This window comes from Saccostrea cucullata, unplaced genomic scaffold, assembly GCF_032062105.1.
Source record: "Saccostrea cucullata isolate Sc308-1 unplaced genomic scaffold, CSIRO_AGI_Scuc_v1 ctg5845, whole genome shotgun sequence".
In the NCBI taxonomy this organism is placed as follows: domain Eukaryota; kingdom Metazoa; phylum Mollusca; class Bivalvia; order Ostreida; family Ostreidae; genus Saccostrea; species Saccostrea cuccullata.
Window position 1 is genome coordinate 48,609 of NW_026935790.1, and position 11,504 is coordinate 60,112.

Sequence of the window (11,504 nt, forward strand, 5' to 3'; positions counted from 1 at the left end):
CGGAATGAAAGTTGAATGAATTGAGCTTTAGTTGATGATGAAACTCACCACCTCTGCTTACAAAGTGAACAGCAATGTAAAACCATACACATTGTCTGAGAATTATTGGGTTGTTTGGTGCGTCCTTGAAATATTCAGCAATTTTCCTCAAGTCATTATCACATATAATTTCTTAATGGCATGTAGGTCTCGACAAACCTGTTCTCATTTTCTCCTTCAACAGGCCATTAAGTGTTCTATTTGCCACTTTGAAATTTTTGCCTTTTACAATGTCAATGTCTCGACCTATGTCTTGTAGATGTCTGTTAAGTGCCGCTCTGATGTTCTTTCATGTGTTTTTATGGTACTCTTCAGCTAATTCACCTGGGAGTTGTTTTTCCATTGATTTGGTGAGCTTTGGTTTTGCCCCACAATAAAATTGGCATAGGTAGTTTGCTAGCTCCTCAGAGGAAATATTTGTGAGGTCCAGTGGTTTACCGAGAGCCTCGAGGGACCATTCTACATGTAAAAAAAGGAGGCACAGATGAGAACTAGTCCAATATGGAAATGTCTGTTTGCATATCAGTCAAATTAGCATTTGGTGATAAAATTAAACATCAGTGTAATTTCGACTGAACAGTTATAATCTGTTTTATGCAAAGAAGCAATAATCAGCATTATTTGAGATTGAATGCATATTTGTTTAAACTTACCATGAAATATATTAAGAGCCCATTTAGTGTTTTTTTGGTGGATTCTGATTGGTTATTTTCGAAATATTTCCTCATTTCCTCCTCTGAAACTTTCCTAAATCGGTCATTTTTTCTCTCAATTCCTTCTTCATCCAGCTTCAGATTTCGCTCCATCTCCTCAGTGTTTGCCACAGAAGAAATTGCTATACCCATTGGAGAACTTTCAATAATTCCGTCGAATTCCACATCGCACAAATAATCAATATTTAACCCTATTTCAGGAAAAAGATCAACAAGTGGAGGCATGCCAAGTCACCCTTTTCATCCATAGCTGCGGTATACATCAAAGCAGACGTTTCTTTTTGATCATTGTGACGTTGAAAGTTTTATTGATCAAAGCTCATAATAGTTCTGGAAATGATTATTTTATTCAAAAAAGAAAACAAAAGGTTATACTTTGTTTTATTTGCATGAAAATTATGTATTGAATCATTTGAAGCTTTATTTATATTGTTATGGAATTCCCTTTTGGAAAGAAGTGCCCAGGAATTTGTATTCCTACGCACCTTGCAATGCATGCACTTTAGCGCGTTTTTCACTGTGCATTTCAAATTTCTACGCGTGAGTATACACAAAAATGAATTTCAAATCAATTTCACAGTAAGCTTACTAGAAAAACACAGCGAATGTAAATATTGTTACATATGTAGATGATGAGGGTGTATTGTTATATATGTAGATGATGAGGTTGTATTGTTATATATGTAGATGATGTGTTGTATTGTTATATATGTAGGTGATGAGGGTGTATTGTTATATATGTAGATGATGAGGGTGTATTGTTATATATGTAGATGATGTGTTGTATTGTTATATATGTAGGTGATGAGGGTGTATTGTTATATATGTAGATGATGAGGGTGTTTTGTTTCATATGTAGATGATGAGGGTGTATTGTAATATATGTAGATGATGAGGATGTATTGTTATATATGTAGATGATGAGGTTGTATTGTTATATATGTAGGTGATGAAGGTGTATTGTTATATATGTAGGTGATGAGGGTGTATTGTTATATATGTAGATGATGTGTTTTATTGTTATATATTAAGGTGTTGAGGGTGTATTGTTATATATGTAGATGATGAGGGTGTATTGTTATATATGTAGATGCTGAGGGTGTATTGTTATATATGTAGGAGATGAGGGTGTATTGTTATATATGTAGATAATGAGTTTGTATTATTATACACTGCATGAAAAGTCGCGTTTAATATAATTTAATAAATTCGTTTACTCCAGTAAATTTCTTGTATTGAATTTAATTTATGTATAACGGTACATTTTACATGAGATATATTGTGATATAATTAAATACAGTTTTCAAATAAGTATATTCATATTTAATGCAAAATACGTCGAGAAAAATTTCTAGTTTAATTGAGATAATTATACGTTCCGTTTAAGAATATCGACATGTAAAAGTAAATATGCTTATCCTTAAAGTTTAAGTACATTTTTGGTATTTTGAATATGTCATAAATAATTCTTTATACCTAATGTAAACTTATGCTGAAACATTTTTGAAAAAAAAATATTTAGGCACCCTATTCATTTTAATTTATTTATTTCTCATTTTTATTTATTTACCCTTATGTAGATTTTTCAAAACTGTGGAATATAACTTAGTTTTTTCTCTATCGACTACCAATGTAGTACAATTACATCGGGATCGAAGTCGGGCTCGAAAAGCAATTTATTTAAAAACAACACACCGCGCCGAAATTCAATTTAATTTTTTGGAGAGTTCCACGCAGGCATGTTGAACTTGATCATGATGTTGTACGGGAGAAAGGGGCGAAAGAGAGTTACTCGAAAAGGAGAAGCATGATAAACTTTGGATGAAATTTGATTGCGCCCATGAGAAAAGGGTCCTTATGACAGTTTTTACACATTTTGAGTTCTTCATGAATGTTGATAGAACAAGGTTAGGAGTTGTCAAATATGAAATTTTATGGTTCTAATCCATCTCTAAGTATGTTTTTTCTTCGTTTATATCAGTGATACTTCTACTTTTTAACAGTGGAATCATGACGTAAGGTTAACGTTACGTCAAACATTGACTATAATTTTTTTTTGTAACGTTCTTATATGACTGTAAAGAATCATTTTTTTAAAATAGTTGTTATTGTAGTAGTATCCATCAAAGATATAGAACCTTTTTCTCTCCTTTTTTGAAAAGTTAATTGTTATAAATATTATATATCAATTAATGCATGGTGTGTTAGTTGTTTGTTTTACACTTCTCTCATGTTGGACGATAGAATATTTACCGGCACCTCAGAAGGTGCAACTTCCGGGCAAGAATTGTTTTGTAAGTAGGCAAGATGAGTTCAAAAGTCATTTCATTTTAAATGAAGCAACAATTTGTTGTTTGATTGTATAAATCTGATACATCTTTCCAAATGTGAAAAAAAAAAAAAAAAATGTCCCCGGGAACAACAATAAACCAGAATCTACCCAGATTATTCAGAATATTTATGTAGAATATTTTTTTCTTTTTCTATATATAAACATGATGAAGACAAACATTTGAAATGCAATTATTTACGAAAATACAATAATTTTAAGGAAAATTATTTGATACACTGTGGATTAAGCAATACTCTCTAAAATGTTTGTAAAAACATTTGGAAGGAACTCTGTCTTGCATTGGTAATAAAATCTTTATTTTAATTGAAACAATACATCCTTTTTCAATCCTAATATCGAACGTTTTTTTTTTTTATTTATCATTAACTCATAAAATATGCGCTGTTTAAATAAGATAAAACTCACATGCATGAAATAAGGCGGTGAGTTCCAAGAATTTTTTTTACCGAGAATGGTAGTTAATTCGGGATGATGTCATTTTTTTGGGTGGAGGTAGGCGTTAAATAGGTAAATGACACACTTATACATGTACGAGTAGTTAATATGAGCTTAACCCCCCCCCTTAAAAACACACACACACACAACAACAACAACCCAGTTAGACAATAATATTAGAAAATTATTCTTTAATTTATTTTTCAAATAGTAATTTTAAACAATGTCATTTTCATAAACATAAGCGATCAATTATTGGGCAACAAATACCCGGAACTAGAAACTTGACTGACCACTATCAATGAGTGAAATGGTACCGAAGCGTAACCTATAATGAAATAATACATGTATATTCCGGACATTTTGGTTTTGACAAAAAACAATTTCAATCCGAATTTCATTAAATTGTAAAATTGATTTGTCGATCTATTCATTTATAATAATTTTAATCAAATAAATAAATCTCGCGTGATAAGAAATAATTTTATCTGTTGTTTTAATAAATCGCGCTGTTTAATTCATAGTAAAACATTAATTCAATTGGAAATCAGGACTTATATGTTTATGTCACAGGCACTTGTTTCGGAAATTAATTTTTAAACCAATATAGTATCATATCATATACTATGGGTTAAGAATTAATTTCCAAAACAAGTGCCTGTGCTTCGTGTTCAGTTATACGTCTGTTACATATACGTAATATTCCCTGATTGGCCGAATTTTGAAATGACGGATTTTTGCAAAGTGGTACATGTAGCTAGGTATACTGTTGTTTAGTTATGATGTAATTTTTTTTTTAATTTCAACACTTACTCCCCCCCCCCCCCCCTAACTTTCTTTTGTGTACGAAATTCTAATATGTAAGCATTGCCGAGGTTTAATAAAAAAAATACAAACCTATGTTGAATGTATTCCAAATGATTTGCTTTTCATGAATTTCAGTCTGGTATCATAAAAAAAAACATGAATATCCTTAGCATTGGGTGTGTGTCATTACCGTTACATTTTCAAAATTGTCAATACCGCTACACACAAAACTACTGCTACAAAAAATTATTATTACTGCTACATTTATAAGTAGACAAAAAATCTACATTACATTTTTCGTTAGCCAGCGGCTTTTGCATAAATTACAAGATGTATAACGGGTCCTATCGGGGGAGGGGTTGGGGGTAGGACATTAAGCAGTATTTTTTTTTTAATTTTTAACCTATTTTATTGAATAAAATATTTCAAAAAGTTAAAACCATTATTTAATGGATAAAACAAAAAGTCTTCACAGAATTGATACATTTATGGCAAAACTGTTTTGAAGGCCTTTCGCTTGTGGTAATGCTGTCTGGGAATCTCGCCAATTTTATATTCCACTTTCATTTTTTTCTGACTTTTGCTGTAATTTTCTTTCCGGTCTGAAAAGAACTCATATATTATGTCATTACTGGCAGATTCTTATATGTAACTGTATTGATCTGTAAATGCTCATAGATTTATTGATAAAATGTAGCGGCGGTAAAGATCACCAAAAATTTCGAAGCAAGTTTTATATCCGTACATGTAAGTGTTAGGTTTTGTTAATTCAAATGCCTCAACCCCTACCCCCCCCCCCCCCCCCTTTGTCCACAGCCAAAATAAGAATCGTGTAAGCATAATGTTCATGTTTTGTGTAATATATCTATTTTATTTTATTGCAGGTAAAAAAAAAAACGAAATAAATTAATTCATAAAGAATTAAAAAAACAAAACAAAAACACTTGGATATAAATTGATTTCAATGTACTCCTTCTCTCTCTCTCTCTCTCTCATAAGTTTTAAAACCTGGCTATCTAACAAACAAAGAAAAAAAAAATATTTTCAATGTGCTGAAATTACTGAATTATCAGTGCAATAAATTATTAAAATCTTGCTAATTTTTTTTTTTAAGAGAATTGTACAAGAATTTTTATTTAAAAATGATGATGATTAAAAAGTGTTTAAGCTGCTGTTACTTAGTATATTTTTTTTTATTAAATCCGGTAACAAAGCCATGCAAGACGATTGTTAAGAAATTAAACTTTATCGAATGAGGATAAAAACGTACACTTGCATCGAAATTCCCTCTCAGGTACCTCTCTTGTACCTCGAGTTATCTCTCTTATTTTTATTCATATATTCTTCTTGTGTATTCTGTTTGAATTGTGAAGTCTTCAGAAAAATTATACTTTAAAGTTTAATTTCTTTCTTGAGAAGAAGTTAACCGAGCTTCATTTTTATACCAAATATATGTACATCGCATAAAAACGAAATGTACAAAAGTTAGCCTGCACCGGTGTCTGGCGGTGATTCAATGTTTACATGTTGTGAATGGTGGAGCGGATCAAAATCCTTTTTCGATATTTTATTCATTTCTGTGTCTATTACAACACATGCACGAATTCTCAAACTGGTCCACATATATCACATTCGAATCCATTTGTCCATGTATTCAACAAGCCAATTAATCACATTGTCTGAAGCTTTTGGCAAAAATGAATATAGATCATAGTAATTTATTATTACTGTCTTCGAGGTATAAATATATATACTAGCTTCAACTTTTACTAGTAAAGGAACCGAACTGGGATAAAATTCTGTCATTTTTTTTAAAATTAGAACTAGTGGACAAAAGGATTTGGACACAGATCAAAATATGCGAATGAAATTCTTTTATCAATATTCAGACCTACGACAAAAGTTAGTGTTAAAAACGTAAGTTTACACGTGGTAAAAAAATGCGTTGACACTCGCCGTCGATCTGTCTAACGTCACGTCTTTATGACGTTATTTCTCTGTTTTAGTAAAAATGCCATAAGGACCCTTTTCTCATGGGCGCAATCATTTATGTTTTAACAGAAGACGAAGACATTTACGACCCTGTTTAGCGGTAGGAACGATGTACAAAATTTTATCATGTGTCCTTGAATGAATAATTGCCTCTGCTACTGATAATGTTACTGTTCCTTAGTCTGGGCTGTACACATAAAATGCCTGGCAGTAAAAACGTTTGGGCAAGCGCTATTTACATTTTTGTAATAATTATTTAACACTTTTAACCATCTAACTTAAAGATGGATTTTAACCAGAATTTTCTCGTTTGGGGTTGGTTTCAGAATTTTTGTCACTAAAGTGTTCCTCTGTTCAGCATTTACAGAGAGTGTTGTACAATGTAATAAATTATTTATTTATTTCTTAATGCCTACTCAAGAATATATTGAGCACTTATTTTGATTATTTAAATAGTTGCAGTGTGGACTGTGCCTGAACGATTCCCCATAACGCCGGCTATGTAGACAGCTTGTGAAAATGGTGAGAACCATACCGCTCAAATTTTCTATTATAACTAATAAACAAACAATGTTTTTATTAACTTGTATCTTTTAGCATAAGAGTATAAAAAATATTGCAACAACTTGAAATGCTATATACCAAGTAGACAATACGAGGTTTATATTCTTATTTTCCTTATCCTAAAAATACAATAGCAATGGATTCTGAGCTATGCATAATTTTTTACGTTAAATACGTAAGCATGAATTATTAAAAATAGCTATCACATTCTATGATGCACAATTATGCATGCATTATTTACAGGAATCCAAATGCTCACAAGAAATGACAAAAGCAGTATTTTTAAGATTTCTTAAATTTTTTGATAAGATCAATAAAATCACATGAATTGATTTATTTTAGCTCACCTGAGCCATTTTAAGACCCGAGCGAGTTTTCTGTTCTGTGTCTGGTATTCGTCGGTCATCTATAAACTTTTCAAATTTTTACATTCATGAGAATTATTCCTAGTTTGAATAAAAATCCCTGCAAGATACATCTTTTCTTTCAGAAATTGTGCCAGAAAAGTTTGAAGTAGCTATGGGAATGATCAACATTGAACTTGCTGAGGCTCTCTTCCTGAAAGTGACTTGACCAGATATTTGGCTACCCAGTATGAGGTACGAACTAATCATTTGTTGTACAACTTATTGTGTATGAGATTGCCACCATTTACTGGAAGTTTGCATTTGTTGTCCACTTTAAAAATTTGCTATCTACAGTGTAAGTTGTTAATATATTTTACTTTATGTTAAATCACTTGTTCATTATCCCAATAACTTGCATGTTAAATGCTGTACATGTTAACCTTTGCATTTAAGTTTACTCTTAAATTCCATGTGTTGCGAGTATGTATACCCATTTCATATCATGTTTTGTCGTCTCTAAATTTAATATAATACATATCATAATATGTACTAGATCACAAAGTTTGAGGATTTTATTATTGTATGAATGTTATCTACTTGCTCTATATCATAAATACATCTGTTTGTATATTTTTTCTACGAGATGCCATACCTGCTTTTAATTTTTCATATTTTTTTTATCCATAGTATCTTTCTGCTACATTAAATAAAATATCGTGGAGGAACACGAAGAAAAGGGCTGCGCACCTCAACATATTCAAGGTCAAGCAGGTAAATACATTGGTAAATTGCTAAAAAAAAAATGGCAAAAAGTCCCCAGTCCCCAATTTACATGTACTTCCACAAATTCTGCAGCTTGCTGCTGTGAAACTATATATATGTGTGTCTTAATATGATAAATGCTGTAAATGCTATTCTTTGCATTTTCCTATCTTCAAATTCCATGTGCTCGGACTACGGTACCATTATGTATGTTTCATATCATATTTTGTCGTCTATAAATTTGATCTATACATATAATTATATGTTTTTTATGCAATTCACTTAACTAGATGACACAGAGAATTTTTTTCATTGTGTAAAATGTTATCTTCTTGCCGTAGTCATGTTAGTCATAAGTATACCCTGTTTGTATATTTTTTCTCCTTTTTTGTATATTCTTTCTATGGAGAGCCACACCTGTTATTAATTTTTCATATTTTGTTTATGACAGCTTTTTATCATATCCATAGTATCTTGCTGCTAAATGAAAGAATTAGTGTGGAGGAGCAGAGAAAAGGGCACCTCAATATGTTCAAGGTCAAGCAGGTAAAATGCTCCAAAAAAAAAGATGGTGAAAAAAATCATTAGACCAAAATTTACACGCTTCGAAATCTGTCGCTCGCTGGCCTGAAATTATAGCTAATTATCTGTCTTTATTACGCAGATTTGAAAAAAATGGCATATCTTTTGTAGTCTTCCGTAAATTTTTAATTAAGCAAAATTGAGCTGTGCTTCCTCTAGGTCAAATGAAAATTTTAAAATCAACTCAGATCTTGTTTTTACTATTTATTATATGCAATTGCATAAATCTGGAAGCACACATATAATATGTATATATAGGCAAATGGGTATTTATTTTTATGTTTATTGTAGAAATTAGGAGCTAGGTGTGCTTCTCCAGAGCTGAAAACTTCTTGGCATGAAGAGAAGAAGAAGCAAGAAAAAGCAGTTTTAAATATTGATTACGTCTTCATAGTACAAAAAATGATTCTAAAGATAATACTATCTATGAAATTAGAAAGCTGAAGTTGCGTTCTGATGAATGTGAGAATGTCTTGAAAGAACAGGACACCAAAAGTGCCATTCTCAAATCAAAGCACTCTAAAAGGCAGAGCATAAGAAGAACTAGGACAAATAAAGAATCTAAAAGAGTCAAATCTATGGATGTATTAATTGAACAGAGATAGGCTATTAGAGATGAAATATCTGAGTTGCTACTGTTTTGCACAAATTCAATGTTAGATAAAAATAATATACCTAGTGTTGTATTTTTGACAGTGAAAGTTTTTTCTTATGCTTGATTACAGATTAAAACTGTTATGTATTTTGTTGTTTAAACATTTATTGGTTTGTTGTGTAATCTGCAATCACATATATGTACAAGTCTAACTTAAATAATAAGTGCATGGACATTATTGTGGAAAAAATAAGACAATCATGATCAAGGGTAGTCTGAAAGAGCTTTGCTGGCAGTAAGTTGCAGATCTTGATACCCAAGTAAGAGAAAGGTGGCGTCTCTGACCGATCCTTTTGCTGTTGCTTGTGGGCGAGTGAGGCTTCCCTGTCAGTGGCTTAGTGAGTCATAGACGTAAAAAATAGAATAGGCAAATGAGGTAGAGACATTTCTGAGTAAAAAAGGGGTGAATTGTGATTTTAATAAATATTACAATTGATATTGCAAGTGTAATGAGAATTGCAAGAGTAAAATATAATTTGTTTCCTTCCATTTTGAATAAGAGAGTTTATGAATTATGAGTTATGGAATTGTAATTAAGGCTTAAAAAAATCTGAGTACCTTTACATATGTTTATACAGGACTTTTATATGTGCATGTTTCAGAGCTCATTTTTGAAATATTAAAGCAAGTTGAAAATATCACTATAGAAAAGTTTTGCATACCAATGTAACGTTGATTTAAAGAGGATATGTTATATTACAATCATCAAGCAATAAACCTAGCAGTTGGAACAAACGAGCTACATGTATTGTAAACAAATTTAAGCTGCTATTATTTTGTGTAATTGTGATACTTTTTCCTTAATTTGAATTGACATAACCAAATGATATAAAGGCTTTTTTTGGGTCTTGTATTTTTCACAGTCAACATAAAGTATTTTTCAAGTTGAACTTGGATAATCATGCATGGACATCTATTGTGGAAATACTTGGGAAACAATATAAGGGTGGTCTAAAAGAGCTTTGCTGGCAGTAAGTTGCAGATCTTGATACCCAAACAAGAGAAAGGTGGTGTCTCTGACCGATCCTTTTGCTGTTGCTTGTGGGCGAGTGAGGCTTCTCTCTTAGTGGCTTAGTGTGTCTTATTAAAGTGTACATGTAAAAAGAATGGACAACTTTTATTGGCAACTTTTATTCTTTTTATGCAAAGTATGATATAATTTATTGTGTGAAATTGAAAAGCCATTTACAAACCATGCAGAAGTTTTACTAGGGGCAGTTTCAGTCAGATTTTGCAGTCTTTTTGGAGTCCAGAATGACTACATTATTTACCTGTTGTGTTTTGATTTTATTTTTGCGGATTTGAATTTTACATACAATACTTTTCTTATATTATTTATAATTACTTCAGTATATTACTTACTACTAGTTTGTAGAAATTTACTCCATTATAATTGAGCTACAATCATGATTGTAATTTTTTAAATTCTGACTTTTAGGCTTAAATTTGAAATATTTTGTATTTTGTTAGAACTTATTGTTTGTACACTATTGAGATAACATCTAATAAAATTGAATGAGAAATGGATTTGTGTAAGATTGTAAAATACTTGCCAAAAAACCCACAATTGTAAACCATACAAATTATTGATGGAATAAATGTAAAATAAAAATATTATGCAATAATATAATAATGTTAAATTTCATCAAATACAACCTTAAATCTTAATTATATGGGAAGGTTTAATCCGTACATTTTCATCACATATACAAGAGATTTAAATATAGTTTATGAAAGAATAAAATTTGTACGTATTAGTAAGTTTACAATTCTCCGTATATAACTTAATTTTTGGAAGTATTATAAAGTAAAGTGTGAATTTAACAAAAAATAATGAGGTAAAGATCTACGTTAAATTTTATTAAACGAACAAATTTAATGTGACCGTAAAACTTAATTTTATGGCCATGTTTAATAATAATTATACGTTTTGTATATTAGAGGTATAATAATTGTTTACGGCACACTAAAATCCGAACGTATTAGTAAGTTTACAATTTTCCAAACTTTATTAAATTTGTTCTTTTAATTTTTCATTAAACTGTATTAAATGCTAATTATTTTCTAACATTTACGATCCCTTAATATGTTATAATATGCATTTAAACATTAAATAATCGCAGCATTTAAATCACATTTAAGATAAAATTAAACCCGACTTTTCATGCAGTGATATATGTAGGTGATGAGGGTGTATTGTTATATATGTAGGTGATGAGGGTGTATTGTTATATATGTAGATGCTGAGGGTGTAT

General features: G+C 30.8%; 1 long non-coding RNA gene across 2 annotated transcripts; it reads left to right on the top strand.

The window, feature by feature from the left end:
• The first annotated feature begins 7,239 nt into the window (after positions 1-7,239).
• Positions 7,240-9,139, top strand: LOC134243780 (uncharacterized). 2 transcript variants are annotated; one of them, XR_009987109.1, is made up of 4 exons: positions 7,240-7,502; positions 7,938-8,021; positions 8,483-8,558; positions 8,886-9,139. It is a non-coding gene; the product is annotated as an uncharacterized LOC134243780 (long non-coding RNA). The 2 variants fall into 2 exon arrangements; XR_009987108.1 differs by having other exon boundaries at positions 8,464-8,558; positions 8,886-9,137.
• The last annotated feature ends 2,365 nt before the right edge of the window (positions 9,140-11,504 follow it).